The sequence below is a fragment of the Hyperoodon ampullatus genome, assembly GCF_949752795.1.
Source record: "Hyperoodon ampullatus genome assembly, contig: scaffold_538, whole genome shotgun sequence".
Taxonomy (NCBI): domain Eukaryota; kingdom Metazoa; phylum Chordata; class Mammalia; order Artiodactyla; family Ziphiidae; genus Hyperoodon; species Hyperoodon ampullatus.
Window position 1 is genome coordinate 67,579 of NW_027640914.1, and position 24,201 is coordinate 91,779.

A 24,201-nucleotide genomic window follows, 5' to 3' on the forward strand; every position below is an offset into this window, starting at 1 on the left:
TTTAAAACGTCAACTCCTTTAATTGTGGCAATTCTATCAACTAGGTACTATGATTATTATTCCAGTTTTCACAGATGAGAAAGTGGAAGCACAGATGTGTTAAGTCACTTGCCTAAGAGGTAACTGAACCTATAGGTGCCAAACCAGGGTTTACTCCTAGGCACCCTGGCTCCAGACTTTGTGTTTCGATCACCCACAAGAGTCTCCAAAGAAAATTAAGAATAATTCATTCTTCCTTATTCAGACTAAGCGGAAAGGCATCCACAGTTACTGAAAAGATGAGATCATAGAGGACCTCTTTAAAGTGCCATTTAAATAATTTCCAGTACTACCAGTAATTAGAACTAATCGTAGCTGAAGCCAGTTAAGGCCCTTGGATTCATTTTAAGGTATAAATATAAACTTATCCTTAATAAGTGAAGTATATGTGTATATAAAAGGTGGTATAAAATGCTAGACATTAGTTGAAAACGTTTCCTTCTTTTATTTTTAAACACTCTAAAGATAAATATTGCAGCCTTTATGGCTCTTTTTCTCTAAAGAGAAATATTGCAGACTTTATGGCTCTTTATGGAATTCCAAAAGTTAAAAGTGAGCATAATCTGAATTAGATATTACTGCACTTATATTTTGTTTGCATCTTCCTAGAAAGGACAGAGAAAGGGAAAGGAGAATATACAATAGAGTTTTCGGGTTTTTTTTAATTGCAGTTTTACAAACACCTCTTTTGCTGATTTGTGTGGGAAACTGAAGATCTGTCTGTATATCTAAAAGAGGTTTGATGTGATCTTGCCCGTTTGCTGGCTTAGGCAAACTTAATGCTATACAAGCAGTGCGATTATTTTGCTGTCACCCTGCAACGTGGCATGGCTACCTAAATAACCTGAAGAAAATACAACAGACCAAATTTTGCACCATGGCTAAATTTGAATATACTAGTAAAGATAACAGACTGTAGTTGTAAGCCTATTGAAGGAAGTAGTGATTTTTTGGAGTGACTCAGTTTGGGCACATTGATGTTACTTAGATAATTTTGGAAAATTATTTATGGGACATATGTAAATGCAGGGCATGAAAATGGAGATACGTGTTTACAATAGAGCCTGCTATGAAAACTCAAGATGGATTTAGGAAGCATCTGTATACAATCACTGGATGGAATCTGCCATCATGACCTGATGTCTGTCCCAACTGTAGCTTCTGTAATGGACAAATCCACTAATGGTGATTGAGGTCAACTTCTTTCACCAAAAGGGAAACCCTGGAGTTCTAATTATAACTTTCTTGCAAAGGGTTAGATATTCTCCTGTCAGAACTAATGGTCGTATCATTTATTCTTGCCCTGCGATGATTACCAGGAGCTATTTTAGGATTAAAGTATATTTAGTTACACCAGTGGGTGCCTGTCAGCTCTTTCTAACATACATTGGGGAAGGGACGCTAAGGCTATGGATAAACACCTGTATGAACACAGCTTATGTGAGCTAGGCAGTTTAGGCACTGCATGTATCAGGTGCTGTGTCTGTTTAGGTGAGGCAGGCTGATAAGCTATTCTTCTTGAATGTTGTTTGGCAAGGTTTACTGGGAACAACTTTTACTTCTTTTATATTTCTGTTTTGGGGTGGACGTTTTGGAGGTCAGTGCTAGTGGCTTTGTTTAACACAGAGAAATGGGAAAGGAGAATAGCAGACATTTGTGATGCTGCTAAATTAAACACAAATACTCAAATACTTTTGGTTCAAACACAAATATGTACAACTCAAGTAGAGGTCCTATGTGAATTTACTTTCAGAAAGGAAAATTGACTTAATCTGGTAACATTATCCATAGAACTTATCAGATATTGCTGTACCTTTACAGAAATGGTAATTGAAACATGTTTTTCTTTGTTCCTTTAAGAAGCTCGTTAATTAACTAGAAGTGACTTTACTGTCAGTGTCAAGCAATGGGAAAGAAGAGAAACAATTGTAGATAATGCTCCCTGTCAGAGTACTCAGTGTGCTCCCTTCCCCCAGCACAGTGTAAATTTTAACAGCTCTAAGTGATGAGCTCATTCTTGGGGACTACCACAGCGTTGAAACAGAAAATTACATCCACAGTGAAAACTTCTTTTGAGGCCAAAGGATGGAAAGGGTCGAGAAGGCAGGGATTCCTTACATGGTTTTTGCTCATAAACTATGTCATTTGTGATGGTATGATTCTCTGGGACAGTTTGAAAATCCCATCCGTGTGAAGACCATTTAAAAATTAAATAAGTGTGTTTCAAGGCTTTAAAAATTATTAGACAGGGAGAATTGAAGTGGTCCTAGCTTGGCTCTTGTTATCCACTCATTGTAACTATTTTTCTGCCACAACCCACAAATAATTCTAACTATAGTATTTTTTTTTTTTTTTTTGCGGTACGCGGGCCTCTCACTGTTGTGGCCTCTCCCGTTTTGGAGCACAGGCTACAGACGCGCTAGCTCTGCTCACGGGCCCAGCCGCTCTGCGGCAGCATATGGGATCTTCCCAGACCGGGGCACGAACCCGCGTCCCCTGCATCGGCAGGCGGACTCCCAACCATTGCGCCACCAGGGAAGCCCTAACTATAGTCTTTGAAAGTATTGTGATATGTGTTTTTACGTAAACAGCCACATTGTTTTCTTGTTACGATATCACACTGCCATCTACTGCTGGTGGATATGTTCCCATATGATGTAAATGAGTGACATTTGCCAGTTTTTTTTAGGATAGAAGCAGGCTTTGAGGACTAAGTCATATCAATGAACTCTGCACTTTCGTCACATCACCAGATGATGTTTTAATTATCTAATTCATGTAGCCCATTTGAGTCCAAAGATCATTTAAAATGTACATGATGTTCAACCTTTCTTTCCCCACAAAATCTGGAAAAACCTGGCATATCCTGTGCTCTCTAAAAACTGACAGGCACTTGCAATGGTTAACTATCACTGGATTCTGTAATTCTAATTTAATCTAGTGTATCTGTTTTTATATGGGACACGTTGATGCAATTCAAAGTCTCCCAAATAGGGAGGGGGATCAAGATGGTGGAGTAGAAGTATGTGGAGCTCACCTCTCCCCACAAACACATTAAAAATACCCCTACATGTGAGGCAATTCTCTCAGAAAACCAACTGGAAACTGGCAGAAGATCTCCTACACAACCAAAGCTGCAAGGAATATCTCTACATATCCAGGAAGGACAGAAAACATTTTAAAGGCATGAGGACGGTCCTGGCACCACTGGGGGAGATCTGGAAAGGAGGAGAGGTACACATAGGCAGACCCTTGCCCCGGGGAGCCCCCTTGCCTGCTGGAAAAGCCGCTGGGATAGATGGAGGGGCTGGAAAAGCCTAAATTCTGCTCACAAGGAGTGCATGCATGCTGGCTTGCTAACAATCAGGGCAGAGAGAGACTGGCACTGGCGGCTGCTGCCTTGCTGCATTTCCCAATCCAAAGCACACACAAGGTAGTGGGGCCACAGATGCACACAGCAGCTGAGCATTGAATCTTAGGTAGACAGGTCCAGGGAGAGGACATGATCTAGATGTGTGGAGACAGACCACAGGGCCTGGGGTATGGTCTGGGCCAAACCAAGGAGCCCATTGTCAGCCTGCACATAGTGGGGGTAGGTCCTGCCACAGTGCCCATTGTCAGTGTGCACACAGTGGGGGCAGGTCTGGCCATGGTGGACTTTGCCATCACGTGGGCCAGATGGCATGACAGAAAGGCACAGCAGCTGGGCACTGCATCTCGGTTGGATGGGCACAGGGCAAGGGTATGCAGTTGTTCATTTCACGGTGGGAGCACACTGGCCGCGCTCACTCTACCCCATAGCTAGGAGCCAGATCTGGAGCTGACAGGTCCTGGGAGAGGTCTGACACAGAGGCAGCCCAGGTTCCAGGCAGTGGCACAACCACCTCAATTCCTGCAGCCACAGGGCTCCAGCCCCCAGCACCAGCCTACTCCGCACCACATCCCAGCACTAGGTCTGGGGTGAACACAACAGAGAAAGAGATGTAACCTTGGGCTGCTTCTGGGCAGAACCATGGATGCCTGCACTGGAGGCACATAGGTTTGCAGTGACCACACGGGCCTCATTAGCTTCAGTGGTCACCTCCTTTGCATCAGGGCATGGGCTCAGGGGCAGTGGAACCTGACTGAACCTGACCCTCAGGGCTTCTACTCCAACAGCTGGGAATCAGACCCCAGCCCCAACAGGGCTGTGACAGCCATAATGCAAAGAGGAGGCCCCAGCCAACAACCAGTGAAGCCTCTGGTCAACACAACTTCAAGCACACACCCTATCAAGGGAACAAGGGCCAGCACACTTTAAGGAAATACGTGGCAAGCACCCACACCAAAACCAGCCCTTGCACCAAAAATATTGGACTCATACCGTCTACAGAGGGATCCTCCAACATAAAATCACCCCTTCAAGAACACTGTAGATTCATGCCTGTCCTAAATTCAGAGATGAAGAAAGTTAAGTAGAATGAAAAAAAGTGGAACTATTCCCAAAAAACAGAACAAGAGAAATCCCCTGAAGGAACAAATAATGAAGGAGACCTCACCAGTCTACTAGACCCCAGATTCAGAAAGGAGGTAGGGAAAAGGCTAAAGAACTTAAGGAAGATTATTGATAGAAATGCAGATCACTGCAACAAGGAAATAGAAACTATAAAGAGAAATCAATCAAAACTAGACAATTCAATTGCTGAGATAATAAACAAAATAAAAGCAATAAATAGCAGACTAACCAAAGCAGAAGAATAAATAAGTGATCTGGAAGACAGAATAATGGAAACCACCAAATCAGAACAGCAGACAGAAAGACAAATTTTTTAAAATGAAGAATACATATGAGATCTATAGGATAATATAAAGCATGCGTAATATGCATAATCATATGCATAATGGGCACAGTCATATGCATAATAGGGGTAACAGAAGAAGAGGAGAGAGAAAAGGGGATAGAAAATGTATTTGAAGAAATTATGTCTGAAAACTTCCCAAACCTAAAGAAGAAAACCGATATCCAGGTACAGGAAGCACAGAGGGTCCCACACAAGAAGAACCCAAATAGAGTGACAGCAAGACGTAGAATAATTAAAATGGCAAAAGTGAAAGATATAGAGAAGTACAAAGTCAACTGGAAAACAGGGTTTAAAATGGCAGCAAGTACATACTTATCAATAATTACTTTAAATATCAGTGACTAACTGCTCCCATCAAAAGACAGAGTGGCTGAATGGATAAAAAAAAAAACCAAGAACCTAAAATATGCTGCCTATAAGAGACTACTTCAGGGCACAAGACACAGACAGATTGAAAGTGAGGAGATGGAAAGCTATTTCATGAAAATGGAAACAACAAGAAAGCGGGGTTAGCAATACACATATCAGACAAAATAGACTTAAAACAAAGTCCATAAAGACAAAGAAGGACATTATGTAACGATAAAGGGATCAATAAAGAAGAGGATATTACACTTGTTAGCATAAACACACCCAATAGAGGAGCACCTAAATATATAAAACAAATACTTACAGACGTAAAGGGAGAAATTAACAGGAATACTATAATACTAGGAGACTTTAACACCTCACTGACATCAATGGACACATCTTCCAGACAGAAAATCAGTACGGCAACAGAGGCTCTAAATGACACAATAGACCACTTGGACTTAATTTTTACCTACAGGACACTACATCCCCCAAATAAACAGAATACACATTCTTTTCAAGCGTGCAAGGCACGTTCTCTAGGAGAGGCCGCATACTAGGACAGAAAACAAACCTCAACACATTTAAGAGGGTAGAAATGACTTCAAGCATCATTTATTACCACAATGTTATGAAACTAGAAATCAAGCACAGAAAGAAAAATGGGGAAAGAACGAATACATGGAGACTGAACAACATGCTACCAAAAAACCAGTGGGTCAATGATGAAATCAAAGAAGAAATCAGGAAATACTTCAAGACAAATGACAATGAAAACACAACCTTCAAAAATCTATGTGATGCAGCAAAAGCAATTCTCAGAGGGAAGTAAAAAGCGATTCAGGCCTTCCTCAAGGAACAAGAAAAATCTCAAATAAACAAAAAGAGAAAAATAATTCAAAAAAGGAGAACGAAAAAATTCCCAAAGTCAGTTCTTTGGGAAAGATCAGAGGGAAATAAATAAAATAGAGGTAAAAATAGAAAAGATCAATAAAACCAAGGGCTAGATTTTTGAAAAGACACAGAAAATCGACAAACTTCTAGCCAGTCTCACCAAGAAAAAAAGATAAAGGGCCCAAATAAGCAAAATAAAAAATGAAACAGAAGCAACAACTAATACCAGAAAAATACAAAAAAATAAACTCACAAAAACCAAAACACATAAGAGAATACTATGAACAGTTATATGCCAACAAATTAGACAACCAAGAAGAAATGGACAAGTTTCTAGAAATATACAGCCTGCCAAATTTGAGTCAAGAAGAAACAGATAATTTGAACAGACCGATCACTAGAAGTGAAATAGAGTCTGTAATTATAACAAAAACTCCCTGCAAACAAAAGTCCAGTACCAGACAGCTTCACCAGTGAATTCTACCAAACATACATAGAGCTTATACCTATACTTCTCAAATTCTCCCAAAAGGTTGAAGAGGAGGGAACAGTCCCAAATTCATTCTATGAAGCCACCATCACCCTGATACCAAAAGCAGACAAAGACACTATCAAAAAAGATAATTACAGGCCAATATCTGTGAAGAATATAGATGCAAATATCCTCAACCACATATTAGCAAACCGAATCCAACGCTACATTAAAAAGGATCATACACTGTGATCCAGTTGGATTCATTCCAGTTGCTCTGATAGCCTTATGGGAGTTCCCCTGTATGTTATTTGTTGCTTTTCCCTTGCTGCTTTTAATATTCTCTCTTTATCTTTAATTTTTGCCATTCTAACTACAGTGTGTCTTGGTGTGGTCTCCTTTGGCTTGACCCTGTTTGGGACTCTCTGTGCTTACTAAACCTGGATATCTCTTTCCTTTCCCAGGTTAGGGATGTTTTCAGCTATCATGTCTTCAAATATGTTCTCTGCCCCTTTCTCTTTCTCTTTCTCTTCTCCTTCTCAGACCCCTATAATGCAAATGTTAGTACACTTGCTGTTGTCCCAGAGGTCTCTTAAACTGCCCTATTTCTTTTTCTCTTTTTTCTTTCTTCTATTCTGCTTCAGTTATTTCTTCTACTCCGTCTTCCAGCTTGCTCGTCCATTCCTCTGCATCATTTCATTTACTGTTGATTCCATGTAGTGTATTTTTCATTTCCTATAGTGTTCTTCTCTGTGTGGTTCTTCCTCATATTTTCAAAATCTTTGTTAAAAACTTCTCACTCTGTTCATCCAATCTTCTCCTGAGTTCTTTGAACATCTTTATGTTCATTACCCTGAACTCTTTATCAGGTAGATCTCCTATCTCCATTTCACTTTGTTCTTCTTCTGGGGTTTTATCATGTTCCTTTGTTTGGAATAGATTCCTCTGTTGCCTCATTTTGTCCAATTTTCTAGTTTATTTCTCTGTATCTGGTAGGTGGCTATATTTCCCAACTGTAGAGAAGTGGCTTTTTGTAGGAGACGTCCTGTGTGTCCCAGCCGAGCTCTCCCCTCTGGTCACCAGAGCTACATGCTCTAAGGGAGCCCCCTGTTAGGGCTGCGTGTGTCCTTCTGTTGTGAACAGCACACTACTGTGCATGGTGTGGTAGGTGTGGCTGGCCCCTGTTCCACTGGGTTGCCAGGCCCTGCCTTGTGCAGTGGCTGGTGGCCACTGGTGAGTGAGGCTGGTTCATGAGGCTACTGGCTGCAGTGCATCAAGAAGTCCCAGGATTAGCGCTGGCCCACTGGTGGGTGGTTCTAGGCTCTGCAGTGTGTGGTGGTGGGGCTAGAGGTCCTGTATGTAGTGTCAGCCTGCTGGTGGGCAGGGCCAGTTCCACATGGCTGGCTGCCGGGTTTGGGGGTGTCCAAAAGCTGGTGTTGGCCCACTGTTGAGTGGGGCTGGATCCCAGGGCAGCTGGCTGTGGGGACCAAGGTGTTGGACTTGTGTTGGCATGCTGGTGGGTGGGGCTGTGGCCCAGAGAGTCCTGGAGCTAGTGCTCGCTCGCTGGTGGGCACAGCCAGGTTCCTGGGTCTCTGACTGCTGGGCCTCGGAGTCCTGAAGCTAGTGTCAGTTTGTTGGTGTGTGGGGCCAGTTCCTGACATAGCTGGGTATGGGGTCTGGGGTGTCCCAAGGCTGGCTTCATCCCACTGGTGAGTGGGTCCAGATCCAGGAGCAGCTGGTTGAGGGGCCCAATGTGTCCCAGAGCTCGTGCCAGCCTGTTGGTGTATGGGCTGGGTCCTGGTATGCCAGGCGGCAGGGCTGTGGTGGTTCCTGGGCTAGTATTCCGAGAGGAATATTCCTTTTTACATATTTACAAATATGTACATTAACAGAAGATGGTCTTTAATTTTATTACATTTTTATAAGACTGAATTTCTTGTGAGCCATGGCCGCTGAGCCTGCGTGTCCGGAGCCTGTGCTCCTCAACGGGAGAGGCCACAGCAGTGAGAGGCCAGCGTACCACAAAAAAAAAAAAAAAAAAAAAAAAAGATTGGGCCTGAGTCTTTATATCTTTGAGCCACTGGATCAACTAACCTAAAGTCTCCTCTACCTCTGGGCTCTCAGTTATATAAGCAAGTATATTTACTTATGGTATACACAAAAGTGGATTTTACTTTCTGTTACTTGTAACTTTGTTACTTACTGCTATATCTGTTTTTGAAGATATGTTATTAGGTGAAAGTAAGTTCAGAAATTATAATCTTAATACATTTTCTTTTATGGTTTGATAGCAACCTTCTTTGTTGCAATTGCTTGATGTCTATTTTGCCTGATAGTAATACAAATTAACCACGTTTCTTTCAGTTTTACTGATCATTGGTATTTTTTACCATCACTTTATTTTCATCCTTTCTGACAGTCTACTCTACCTGATTCATGACCTACTGAAACACGTTCATAATGTCTGTATTAGATTGTTCAGACTGCCACAACAAAAATACCACAGACTAAGTGACTTAACAACAGAAATTTGTTTCTCACAGTTCTGGAGGCTGGAAGTACAAGATCAAGGTGTGAGCAGGGGTGATTTCTTCTAAGGCCTCTCTCCTTGGCTTGAAGATGGCCATCTTCTTGCTTCTTTTTCACATGGTTGTCCCTCTGTGTATACACACTTCTGCTGTCTCTCTGTGTGTCCTAAACTCCTCTTCTTATAAGCACACCAGTCAGATGTGATTAATGTATCCCCTAACAGCCTTAAATTAACTTAATCACCTTTTAAAGTCCTATCTCCAAATCCAGACACATTCTGAGGCACTGGTAATTAGGGCTTCGCGATATGAATTTTGGAAGAACACACTTCAGTCAATAAAAAAAACTAATGTTAAGATGACGTTATCATAGAAAACAAGAGAGCAGAGGCAGGAAAAATGATGCGGAGCAGGCAGGAGGATGGTATGTTAGGCTTTCATTTTCCTGTAGCTTCTCCAGTTCCTAAAATTCTCTAATGGCCAATGAATCCCAGGCATTTGACTGGGAAATTTGCATTGCTACTACCTCAGCCTGGACCTAAAGGATGGGAACTAGTAATCCACACTAGTTAAGAGCTCACAGCTTAAAATCTAACACTTTCCTATTATCAATAGATCTGCTGTTTTCTTCCAAGATACTTGACCCTTCTTGACCTCAGCTAATTAATTAGACACAGAGACAAAATAATTAGTCATACAACTCCAACTGTGAGAATTAAATGAAATTGAGATCTACTTCTGCACATAATCAGGGCTGTTTGCTGGGTGGAAGGTTTGGAAAGCTGTTTCCTCAGCCATTTATGCACAGAATGTTCAGGCTCATTCTATTCTAACAGCTCTATATTCTAGGTCATGACACAGCATTGTCTATGAGACATGCAGAAGGGGAAGAGTTGTGTCTGTGCACTGGGGTTAGACCTTTTGTGGGCCCATTTATCTCACCAAATAACTCCCTTACTATTTAGCAACGAGAGCCACTTGTAGTTCTCTATTTTGCCTCCTAATCTTCAGGAAGACAGAGACACTGTCTGAAATTTTTCATGGTCCTATCTTCCCTTCTTAGCACAGAGCTTGACATGCACTAAGGGCATGAATGAATGAATAGGTGGGTGAATGATAGTTATATTCCAGACATACATCTTCCTTCTCTAACAGTTAGTAGCCCCTGGCAGGCCAGAGCCTCAGCCTTATAGCTAAGTCCAGTTGTTAGGACTCGGTGCTCTCACTGCAAGGGGCCCAGGTTCGATCCCCGGTTGGGGAAATAGGATCCTGCAAGCCGTGCAGCACAGCCAAGAAAAAAAAAAAAAAAGATGGATGCATTCTGTTGAACGTAAATTATAACTCAGTGAAGTTGGTTTTTAATATATCGTTGTATCCCTTCCAGAATCTAGACCTGCGTCATGCTCATATGTGGAATCAACCTGTATTTTCAGATTGAACAGTACAGTTGGGTTTTTCGTTTGTTTTCTTGCATGCTTCTTTTTTTGTTTTTTTTTTGTTTTTTTGTTTTTGCCACAGCCAAGAATATTCTCAGGATCTTCTGACTTATACATCCAACCACATGCTCCCCACCCAGATTTTTCATAGGCTCCACAAACGACATGGTCAAAACAGAACTGTCAGTTTCCTGGCATTGCACCGAAGCTGGTCCTCCTTTCATTTCCCCATCGAAGAAAACCACCCTAACCCAGCTGCCAAAATCCACATTCCAAGAGACACACTTACTTCCTCTCTATCCCTTACCACAAACGTGGACTTCATCAACAAGTTCAGTACTTCCAAGATACATGTCATTTCAAATCCCATCTCACCCCTTCCATTGCTACGACTGTGGTCTACGTGACTGTAACCTCTTACTCTCATGTGTGTCGTAGTCTCCTAATCTTGTCTCTTGATCTTACAATTGCTCTAGTTCAGTCTGTCCTCCAAGGAACATTTAGAATGAGCTTTAATAAAGTAGATTATAATAATAATTTCCCTTCCTTTCAGAAAGCACCCAATGGCTCCATCATAATAAGATCAAAAGCCAGAGTCCTTACCATGGCCCACAGGACCTTCTGTTATTGGGCCCCTCCTACCATTCTCACCTCATTTTCTAATGCTGTCCTCCAAATACACACTGGCATACAAGCTGTTCCCTAAAACTGCCAAGCTTTCCCATATCTTATGGCCTTTCATCTTGCTCTTCCCTCTGCCTCGAGGGCTCAGCTCCGATATCTTCCCACTGCTGAATGTGTACTTCTTGTTATTTGAATATTAAATCTAAGTTACACCTTCAGAAAATCCTTCCTTGCCTTCCCCACCCTAGTCATTCTCTGTCACATTTTCCCATATTATTTTCTTAATGGCTTTTAAATCTTGAGTGAATCAACCCCTGTAGAATGTGAGCTCCATGAGAAACATGACCCTGTCTGTCAGGTCCTCTGATTTATCTCCAGTGCCTATCACAATGCTTCACATGTCATTGGTAACCAATAAATATTTGTTGAATGAATGAATGAGTGAGTGAATGACGTAGATTAAGCACACTAAGTTGTGAGGACTCAGGCATAGTCTGGGACATGGGATTTGGGAGGATGGGAGAGTGAGCTCAGGTGTCTCTGAAGCAGCAGTTTTGTTTGAACCCATGAAAACTGTGGTTGGAAAACTGGGTAGAAAGGATGTGATAATTGAGGTATTGCTTCTAGCTGCCTTGGTTATGAAAGTGTAGCATATGTTCTATACCAATTCTCCTTCTTTCTTAATAAAAGAATCCCACATTTATTTGGTACAGTAATGTTTCCAGTAAAAGAACATATTTATAGCCTACCTTGCAGGCAAGAATGGTCACATGACCAACTTCTACCTAATGAGGTGATGGCAGAAGTGTTGTATAGTAGTTCCAAGAAGGTAGCTAAAAGGGAGACGAATTTCTCCGGCCAAGGTATTTCTCATACCATCTGTTGTGGACTGAACTGTGTCCTACTCAAATTCATATGTTGAAGCTTTAACCACCAGTACCTCAGAATGTGACTGTGTTTGAAGATAGGCTCTTTAAAGCGGTGATTAAATTAAAATGAGGCCATTAGAGTAGACACTAATCCAATATGATTGGTTTTCTTATAAGAGGAGTTCAGGACACATAAAGAGATACCAGGGTGTTTATGCACAGAGGGACAACCATGTGAAGAAGGAGTAAGAAGGAGGCCATTTTCAAGCCAAGGAGAGAGTCTCAGAAGAAACCAAACCTGTGGACACCTGGATCTTGGACTTCCAACCTTTAAAACTGTGAGAAATAAATTTCTGTTGTTTAAGCTACTCAGCCTGTGGTATCTTGTTATGGCAGCCATAGCAAACTAATACACCATCAGATAAGGTTTTCAATTTTGACAGCTCATTAGAATCAACTGAGGTGAACCTTGAAGATACTGATGACTGGGCTTATCCCTAGAGGCTCTGATTCAGTTGGTTGAATCTGAGCATTACAGGGGATCCTAATGGATATCCAGAGTTGAAAACCACATGTCTAGGAGAATAGTTTTGTGCACTCCATTGAGCAGGCTGAGAGTGATGACTCTAGCATCATTTAGAAGGCATCCCCCCGTATCTCCCTCCTTCCACTGTTCTTCCTCTCCCCCATATCCCCCTTCTTTTTCTGACCTATCCAGATCTCCACAGATGGACCCAGAGATGCCCCCACCTCTTAATCCTGTTCCATATCCAAGTTCAGTCCTAATTTGAGGAACATTTAATAGCTTCAGCCCCACTTCTGCCCTCCCTGTCAAGAAAAGTGAGTCTCCAGGGGCCTCACATTCTCTTACTCTGCCTGTTAGCCAGAGCCAGGGCAGCTCTCTAGAGGTAACTTCTTGCCTCTTAATCCAATTATAAAATGCATGAAAGACATGAACAGAGGGCAAATAGGCTTAGGAAAAGCTATTCAACATCTTTAGCCAACATGCAAATGCAAATTAAAAGCACAATGAAATGTTAAACCCACCTATCCGAATGGCTGAAAAAAACAGTGACAAAACCAAATGCAGGCAACACTGGAGAAACTGAGTCACTCATACATTGCCAAAGGGAATGCAAAATGGTACAGGCCATCTGGAAAACAATTTGGCAGGTTTTTCCAAACGAAACATGCAATTACCATACGATACAGCAGTTGCACTCTGGGCAATTTACCCAGAGCAATGAAAATTTATGTTTACACAAAAACCTTTACATGAAGTTCATCACAGTTTTACTCACAATACTTAAAAAGTGGAAATACCCAGGTGTCTTTCAACGGGGGAATGGCTAAACAAAATGTGGTACATTCACAACATGGAATCCTACTCAGCAATAAAAAGGAACAGACGATAGACACACTTTACAACTTGGATGGATCTCAGGAGAGTTATGCTGAGTGAAAGAAATCCATTCCTACAGGTAATGTACTATAGGATTCCATTTCTATGACATTTAGGAAATTATAATAGTGTTTGACAGAGTTTAGGGATGTGGGATCAGGAAGAAGGTGGGTGTGGCTATAAAGGCTAACATGAGGGAAACGTGTGGTGATGAAACAGTTTCTGATCTTGTTTGTGGTGATAGAACACCTGCATAGCTGGTAAAAGTGCATGGAATTATATGTATGAGTATTATGCACAGGCGTTCTAACACACAAATGAGTGCATGTAAAATGGCAAAACCTCTCTTCAAAACTTTGAACTCAAGGCATACCAGAGAGAGATTTGCTTCCTTCATAAAGATATGTATATTCTCATTAGGAGAAAGAATGAAAAACGCATTTCCACAGTGCCTGCCTTAGCCCTAAGGCTGAGCCAGGCCCTGCTACTGAGTCTTGACTTTGAAAGAGCCCTTGAAGTCCCACAATATGCCATATACTTTGGGCAGGTTTTCTCAGTTTCTCCTTGGGATGGCTGTGTGACAAAAGGATCCTGAGTCCCATTTCACAGACAACAAAGCTGAGGCTCGTAGAACTGACAGCACCTCTCCAGATAAGTGGCAGGATTCAAATGAAGTTACATCCCTTGCCCTAAGAAGAGGACACAGAGCAGCCTCCTTTTGAGAAAATGGGCTTCCAAGGCTTGAGACGTGAGCATCTTAAACTCCCCTGACATTGTGGCCCCATGGGTACTCACCCAAAAATCCCTCTTGACGATGAAGATGATAGTGCACATATGTGTGCACATACATTCTTCATGCTATACACATTCATTACAATTTTATAGAAGAACAAAGTAGATTTTAAAATTGAATTGACACTGTGTGTATGTGTGTTTGTGTGTTTCTATATGTCCTATGGCTTGTACACTCCACTTCACAATCTTTATCTTCATATCAGACCAGAGCTTGATTCCTATCTCAGATTTCGATATGGCAGAAAAATGGTAGATACAGAGAAATTGCCACAAGCAAGTGAACAATTCCGGAAAACACTGGCTAAAACCATTAACCCAGAGCCCAAACTTCGTCCTCACTCTCCATTGCCAAGCTCCCTGGTCAGAGCCTCAGAGCTGCAATCCTGGATCTGGCCAGCAGGTGGCATCCACCTCCATTTTTCTCTTACAAAGAAAATGAGCGCCACACGCCAAGAATAAGAAGATCTTGGGATGTTTTGTTTACTAAGACACTAATTATGTTTGTGAAATTTATATGTATTACTAGAGCACTCCCATCTGCTGTTGACCCCAAAAGAACATCGAGTTCATTGAGGTATCTCCTTCCCTCCTAAGTGTAGTTTGAAGTGTCCACACTGCAGATGGGGGGTCCCTCCCAGAGAGTAGGGTGTTCACCCTCCAGCCCCACCCAGCCCGTAGAGTCTGTCCAGAACTTTTCCCACTCCGTGTCTATCATACCCTGTCCATGACACTGGACACAGCCGCCAAGACCCCGCTCTGGAGCTCCATTCTCTCTTCCACCTCCCACCAGTCCTGCAAAGCCCTTCAACAGCGGACCATTGCCAACACGCTACTGCCACCTGCTATTTCGTCTTCGTATTCATGACCCGGAGTATATGTTTTTACCCTCTGCTTTTACACCTAACAGGTTTTTCAGACAAAATTAGAATCATTCTATACATAGGTTCATGGGCTGGGTTTTGAGGAAGAGGATGGAATTTTTTTGCTCTTTGAATGAAAGTCTTTGTGGAGAAGTTTCACCATCGAGGTACGAAGGTGCCAACTCGTGACAGTGGACTGAACTGAAGCATGAACATCGCTGAGCCAGAAGGTGGGAGGGAAAGGCCTAAATCCAGAGAGCTTTCTGGAAGTCTGTGTGGAAAAGGGACACACTCCGGGTACAGGGATACTGAGGTATCTAGACAGAAAGTGCAGCTTCTTTCTATGCTGAATGGAAAGCTCTATGTGATTTCAACAGAAAGACCATTTTTATTTTTTATGTTTTAACAGACAGAGTTTTTTTAAGGACCTCTGGATAAAGGGGTATACACCTATATAAGCAAATCTGGATCCCTGTCATTTATGATCATTGTAACCCACCTTGGCACTTATTGTGACCATATTTCCATGTAAATGAATTTCTGTGATAACATTTTAAGTTACTTGACAATAAAATTTCACTTATTTTTTTATATTGACCTGTTGTTGCATCATATGGATGCTCTAGAATTCACTTTTCCAGTACTAGTGATGTAAATATAGTTCCTTTACCACGTTTTCTATTACAAACTATAGTGTGCTTAACATTCTTGTTCATATACATGCAGATATCTTAGTAAGCACTTTTATATGTTCCTGAAGTGTTCTTTCAAAACAATGAAAAACCTATTTTATTTGAACAAACTCTTACTATTTTATATTTCTAACAATACTCTATGAAAATTCCTGTTTCTGCACACTTTAGAAATAATGTGAATCACTGCTAATCTGATAGGCCACAAATCCTCTCTCCTTGTCATCAGTATAACTTGTTTTTCTGCCTGACTAGAATTCCATCCTATGGATGTGACATAATGGAGTGTCACAACCTCGTGTCATTTGGAATTCAGTGTTCCTTATATTCCCCATTGTCAAGGCTGTGTGGATGGCATTTAACTGTGCTGAAGGGCACAGTTCAGGATTCATGTGGCTATTTGCACATGAGCTGAATGTGTCCTCTTTGAGCACACATTGCACTCTCTGGTGAGAGTCCTAGGATTCAAAACGCAGCCTGGTCGATGCATGAATATATATGGTGTGAGTGTGTCAGTGTATGGGTGCATGTGTGTGTGTGTGCGCACTGACAACCACATTTCCTTCTGTTTCGTTCAGCCCCTTCATGGCCTTGCTTCTCATTCGTTCTCCCTTCTTAAATCCAGGCTCAGGAAGGAAGGTAGGGAATTATCAGGATGGCAATCCTTATAACCAACTCCTATCACCATCCTTAACTACGTCCGTCCTGAATGTAATTTGCTTCTTACAAAAGAAGACCGGGCCAACATCATATTTTATTTTTATTTTTAATTTTCTTTATTGTAAACAGCTTTCTTTGGGTAAAATTTACAGGCAATAACATTCACACACTTTAAGGGTACAGTGTGATGATTTTTAGTAAATGCACGCAACCATCACCGTAACTGAATTTTAGGCATTTCTGTAGTTCCCAAAACTTCCATAATGCTTGAAAACACTGAAGCCCCGTACCCATACTTAGTACCAGCCAAGCACTGATTTGCCATCTGTCTCTATGGATTTGCCTATTTTGAACTTTCCCTATAAATTGAATCATATAGTATCTGGTCTTTTATGTTTGACTCTGTTCACTTAGCATAATGGTATCAAGGATCATATATGTTGTACATGTATCAGTGCTTCATTCATTTCATGGCTGAATAATAGTTTGTTGTATGGCTATGCCAAATTTTACTTGTGCATTTATCAACTGATAGTCATTTGAGTTGTTTCCACTTTTTGGCTGTTATGAGTAATGGTACTATGAATATTTTTCCCCGAGTTTTTATGTAGACGTGTTTTTATTTCTCTTCAGTATGTAACTAGAAGTGGAACTGCTGGGCCATACGGCGCTTCAACACGTGAGACAACATTACAGTTTCAGATGATTTCATTCCATAATTGGAAATACCTTGAGAAAAAAAAAAAGAGAGACAAGTGAGACAGTCTCTAGTGAGGCGACCCTAATAAACATGGTTATCCTGCTATAGACCTATTTGTAAAATCCCTTTCAATGATGCAAAAGTATGACACATGTGGGGGACATTTTCAACTTCATTTGAAAGCCTACTGTCTATAGCACACACTTCCCCATTATCTGACTTGGTCTGCATGGAAGGTGTTTTACAATTCTAGATTTCAGGTAACTGACAGTATCAGTTTGCAATGTAATCCTCGTCTGTAGACAAGCAACTTAATTGTATCCTGGCTAGGGAAACCTCTGTCTCCATTTGACCATGCATTTCAACACTCATGATGTATAAATGTGACAAAAAGGTGGTTGTTGACTTTGGCAAGATCAATTTCAGTGGAGGAGTGGAGGGACGTCCCCATTAGATGAGAGATGAAGACTGAGTTGGAGGGGAGGACGGGGGATGTGAATTGAGTATCAAGAGTTCATTGTAGATCTTTGGTTGCAGAGTGCAGAATATATATGTAAAGAGGTCAGTAACCAGAAATGTGGACAGAGGTCCACAGCATTAAATGATGTTCTATAATCACCATTTATCAGATACTTGAGAGGCTTGAAATCTTAATGAGAAGGATCTATCTCTTCTTAGATTTAACATCTGAATTTACCACACCAGCCTTCCCACACTTTATTTCCTTGTTTCCTTCCATTCAGGAGAAGCCTAAAACTTACTGAAGGGCTAGTGCAGAGTTTCTTCTTAATGTCTGTTAAACGTATGAACAGATGAATAGGTGGATGCACGACGTGTCAAAGATGTGCTAAGAATTTAAGGATTTTTATCCCTGAGTGCGGAGCTCCTCGTGCAGATGACTGAACCCATGGTGGTGGATGGCTGAGAGGATGCAGCTTCTCAGGACTCTGCAACTGACAGCTGCAAGATGGGAGCCCTCAACTTCAGTGTTCAGAGGCACATTTAGGCAGACTGCCACACCTTATGTCCTGGAGGGATCCATCCCTGACCTGAGCAGGTGAGTTCACAGACAGGCTTGCCTTCCATCTGGGGGAACGAGACTACTGTCTGCTCAGAAGCTTGCTGTGGTCCAACTCTTGTGCCATTTTGAAAGACTCCAGAACGAGCAGATCCAGCTCCTCTCTAAACTTGAACTCAACATATATCACAAAGAGATATTCTCAGTCTCTTTCTAGGGATACACATTGTCCTTAGGAGCCCCCAGAGGACACACACACACACACACACACACACACACACACACACAGCCTGGAGCCTTCATGCAGGCAGTAGCCCTAGGAAAACTTGCTGGCTTATAAGGCCGTCACTCATGGTTTGGTAGGTTGCAGAGGTCACTGGAACTTTTTGCATTAATAACTAATGCAAATGAAGATTAGCAGAATAGTCTGCATACTAAGGATACTTTTAAATAACCTTACTATCCAATTAAATCTGATGACAATAAGAGAATTTCTATGTTCCTGTTTTTCAAGTGTAAGAATAAACTACTCAGAATTTCCAGTGTGGGTGTGCATATGGGGACTCCTACCAAGTCTGATATTGCTGGTGGGGATTTCACTTAGTACGACTTTTTCACAGGTTGATTTGTCAATATGCATTAATGAATCCAGGAAGTTTTGACCTTCTTGCATTTGGAGCCTGTTCCTTCAATTATTCATCCTCAGCATAACACCTGTCCCTCTATTATACTGTGCGTATTCCTTATGTTGTCTGGGAATTCACTTTCAAACACTAATGACCTAATCACATTCACTTGTCTCCACAGAATAGGAAAATGAAGTACAACTTGCATAAATACAAGCAGGACTATCAGCCTGGCATCGGAAGTGAAGATAGATTTCAGAAGTGACACAGATCAGCAGGAAAGCAAGACTTATTTGAATACGGTGTCATGTGCGGCTGAGCATCATGCAGTCTGCACTTGGACATACAGGGTGTCAGTCTCTGCTTTTCCTCTTAAGAGAAGGATGACCCCCAGCCAAGTAGCGTAACCTCTGTACATTACTGTTTCTCCAGCTACAACATGATGTAAAGATATGTTATTCTCTACCTTCCAGGAATGTTGTGGAAAATGCATGAGAGAGAAAAAATGCATGCATTCACAATAGATAAGTCCCTATGATTTTCTGGGTCAGAGGTCCTGCCCTAATATATAACTTTTCAGTTCCAACCATCCAAAGACTATTCACAAATGGCCGTTCAAGTACAAAGTAATGCAAGGACTTATGCCTATTGAATTCATTCAACACAGAGTATGATAATATCTGAAGTGTAGATTGGAAAGTAATTACGTAGAAATAATAGCTTCTTCCATCCCATCTAAGGTCTCAAAAGTGCTTTCCCAGATGGTATCTCATTAGCCTCTACATCTGAGAGGTTTTATCCAAAAAAATGGCCAGCATGGGGGAAACGATTTAGCCAAGAACCTATGATGTGCCTGAACCCCAGTGATTTACTGTAGTGTTCTTCTGCAAAGCCCATTCTTGCTGGCTTACAGTACATGTTATTCTTTTTTTTTTATTATTGAAGTATAGTTGATTTACAATGTTGTGTCAATTTCTGCTGTACAGCAAAGTGATTCAGTTACGCATATATATTCCTTTGGACTTTCTTTTCCATTATGGTTTATTAGAGGATATTGAATATAGTTTACTGTGCTATACAGTAGGACCTTGTCGTTTATCCATTCTATGTATAATAGTTTGCATCGGATAATTCCAAACTCCCAATTCGTCCCTTCACCAGCCCCTCTCCCCCTTGGCAACCACAAGGGTGTTCTCTGCCTGTGAGTCTGTTTCTGTTTCATAGATGAGTTCGTTTGAGTACACATGTTATTCTTAAGAAATTAACATAATTATTAAAAGTGGAATGGGAAAGGATATGAAATAATGTGAAATGGACCAATGGTTTTCTTTCACACACCCACTGGAAATGCTGGAGTCAGGTTTCCTTTCTCCTAAATTATCTGAGAAATGACTCCAGCACAGAGGAATGACACTGAAGTGAATACATAATGATAACTTATACATTTCCCTTCCATTTAATATTTCCACATTATTGTCTTATAATCATGTGGTTTGGATTGTATCAAGAGAATGTCCTTTAAAGGACGGTCAGGGATGAAATAAGACTATTCATCCCTATTCAGTACTATATGTATCATCTGCCTGATTGACCTTTTGCTCCTCACAGTAATTGTCTAATATGGATAGAATTGTTTCCGTTTTACAAGTGAGGAAAGGCAAATTCAGAGATACTGTGATGCAACTATTATAAAATTTCCCATCTGCTTTTCACATCCCTTTTTTTTGTGCAGCCTCTAATGATCATTGCCTAGAGCTACGTTTCATAAAAGGCTGCAAAAGAATGATGTACAAATTCTTTAATTGCTTCAGCATGTATCGGCGGAAATTCTTTTATAAAAGAATTCTTCCCTCAACAACTATGCTTAGGTATAACATGCACAGGAAAGGCAAGGTGTATATACAGTTCATTGGCAATATTTCCACTTTCAAAAATTAGGTGTTTCCCTAGGACTCTCAAAGGTGAGCACTGAGTTGGTTTTGTTGGCTTTTTTTTTAGAGTTGTCATAGATGTCTCCATATTTGACGTGTTTTAGTGCATGATAGTCATTAATGATTTTGATGTTCAAATTGTTCTTTTGCCAATGGGAGGCCCTGAGGTTATGAGTCTTTTTTTTTTTTTTTTTTTTTTGGTACGCGGGCCTCTCACTGTTGTGGGCTCTCCCGTTGCGGAGCACAGGCTCCGGACGCACAGGTTCAGCGGCCATGGCTCACGGGCCCAGCCGCTCTGCGGCATTTGGGATCTTCCCGGACTGGGGCACGAACCCGTGTCCCCTGCATCGGCAGGCGGACTCTCAACCACTGTTACACCAGGGTAGCCCCAGAAGCAATTTCTTATTGAGCCCAAGGAAGAAGAATTAGCACAGAAGAGCAAAGAATCGGCACAGTTCAGCTAGACAGAAGTCATCGAACATATGTCCAGTTCCAGAGCCATCCACTGACCACAGGACCTGGGTTGAGTCAATTCCCCTGTGTCGGCCTGAGTCCTAACATAAAAGTACACTCAATATAGAAACAGGGGTTAGGGGTGGGGCGTTTTCGGTCAGAAGACCAGGATTTGATACTGGGAACCATTACTGTCTGGTTGACTTATCTCGAGCAAGTAATTTATCTAATATGTGTGCTATAATTGTTGCTATCTTTTATTACTATTGTGGGTTTATTCTTTCAGTTTTATGAGTATTATTATTTTTCTTACCACCCAGCCAAGTGTGAATGGTAGGAGTGGTGATTAGCACAAAGTTAGGGACGAACCCAACTGAGGGTGGAGAATATAGGAAGTGAAGACAGAGAATGGAGGTGAAGTAAGCAGACAAGGCCTGGGCTCTCTCTGGGTGCCAGGCCCTGGGCCCACCCTTTCATGACCCAGGGAAGGTTCTTACCCAACAGCACTACTGCTTCTCAGCTGCAGACAGTGGTGACCTGGGGGCTGCCAGGGAGGTGCCCAGATGAAGGACTATATCCTTATTAGCTCCCTCCACACTGAAGACCACCAGAGCTGCCTCTCCATTGCCATCTCCCTGCTCTTTGCTTCTGAGTATCGGAAAAGGTACCACATGGAAACTTCCACACCTGACCCTTGAAGGGCTTTCCTCATACAAAAGATACTGTACCTTCCTCAGTCCTCAAAGGTTGTCCTGCACAACTTACATTCCCACCAACAGTGCAAGAGGGTTATGACCCAGCAATCCCACTACTGGGCATATACCCTGAGAAAACCATAATTCAAAAAGAGTCAGGTACCACAATGTTCATTGCAACACTATTTACAATAGCCAGGACATGGAAGCAACCTAAGTGGCCACTGACAAATGAATGGATAAAGAAGATGTGACACATATATACAATGGAATATTTACTCAGCCATAAAAAGAAATGAAATTGAGTTATTTGTAGTGAGGTGGATGGACCTAGAGTCTCTCATACAGAGTGAAGTAAGTTAGAAAGAGAAAAACAAATACCGTATGCTAACACATGTATATGGAATCTAAAAACCAACAACGGTTCTGAAGAACCTAGGGGCAGGACAGGAATAAAGACGCAGATGTAGAGAATGGACTTGAGGACATGGGGAAGGGAAGGGTAAGCTGGGACGAAGTGAGAGAATGGCATGGACTTATATACACTACCAAATGTAAAACAGACAGCTAGTGGGAAGCAGCCGCATAGCACAGGGAGATCAGCTCGGTGCTTGGTGACCACCTAGAGGGGTGGGTTAGGGAGGGTGGGAGGGAGACGCAAGAGGGAGGCGATATGGGGATACAAATACACATATACCGCATTCACCTTGTTATACAGCAGAAACTAACACAACGATGTAAAGCAATTATACTCCAATATAGATGTTAAAAAAATAATTGTCCTGCACACTAAGGAATGCGGACTCTGAGGTAAAGAAGGAAGTGCCTGCCTCTCAGAGGTATGTCATCTCCACGTTTTTACCTGACATATTGTACTTTTATCACTAATGACTTTATACATTTCCTATACACAGCCCATCGATACGCACACACAAAGACACACACACACGGAGATATGCTGTCAATTCCATTTGGTTCTACTTTATCTCCCCCATGAAACTGAGCACAATGAATGCTATTCCAAGTTAATGAAAGCATGTGCACATGTATGTGGACTATCCTATTCCTCAATAGGGGTTTTGCGGGAGTACCCCCTTGGGCCTGTTATATCAGGGGAGAACAAATTGACCATTTCCCCAGCCCTAGAAGTCCATTGTCTAAAAGGGAGGCTGCTCCACTGTCCTCTAGAGAGGGTGAGGGATGGAACCTCATTCCCAAACTCCCACTTACCTGAATAGGTGACAGAAGCTATATGAGGAGGAGCTTTGTCATGTGTGAAATGGGACTCATCTTTAACACAGAGCTGTCCTGAGGGGTGAATGAGAAAACCCGGGGCTAAGACAGGCATTGTGGAAAGGTGTTTCTCATTGTTTCTCCTAATGAGAACATAGATATCTTTATGAAGGAAGCAAATCTCTCTCTGGTACGCCTTGAGTTCAAAGTTTTAAAGACAGAGAAGGATCTCTAGCTTCTTGGGAGACTCAGAAGCTCCTAAGAGCTGCCCACCATCGTGCCTCTGAGCAGACCCTAACCCAGTTCCCCATGCTGGGAAGACAGGCTTGCCTTTGATTCACCTGATGAGCTTAGAGATGGCACCAGGGCAGCAAGCTGTAGTGTTTGCCTAACTGCTGCTCCTGGACTGCTCCGCCTGTTAATACGTTTATGGGAAAATTCTAGACCTGTCTCCCATTCAACAGTGCAGGGGTCCTCAGATCATGTGTCATCCAGCCACGTCATACCACAGTTTCAACCATCTGCTGCCTCCCTGTGAGACCAAAACCTAAAAAGTACTACCATTTCATTGAAATACAATTGTCCCTTCTTTCATTCACTAATAACTAAATATATATTGGGCTTAAAATTTATACTATTCCATTTGAGGTGTCTCATTAGCTCTGTAGTAGAAATAAGATAAGAAGGAAAATTAATATATGGGCAAATTTAAGAGTGAAAAATGAGCTGAGATGGCTCCTTCCCATTAGCTGTTAACTTGCTCAAGCTTCAAGGCACTGAAGATTAAATAATCCCTCTTTGGACCCCTCTTCCCCATTCAGCCACAAGCCTCTCTTTCTCTTTGTCTCTGTCTCTCTATTTCTTTCTCTCTCTCTCTCATGATGAGATCTCATTTTCTGTAGATAAATATAGAAATATATAAACGTGCATAATAAATATGAAACACCTACATAAGCAAACTTACAGGAAGATATGATGAAGATGAAAACATTCAACGGTTACCTCTGGGTAGTATGTTTAGGGCTAATGATTTTTTCCCCCTCCACATATACTGTGACATATACAGTGGAATGAACCTCATG

At 41.7% G+C, this 24,201-nt stretch overlaps 1 protein-coding gene across 1 annotated transcript in view; it reads right to left on the reverse strand.

Moving 5' to 3' along the window:
* Positions 1–24,201, reverse strand: part of LOC307070004 (nuclear RNA export factor 2-like) — a gene marked incomplete at both ends in the record, with an annotated part of 38,844 nt that overhangs the window by 7,082 nt on the left and 7,561 nt on the right. The window lies entirely within an intron of this gene.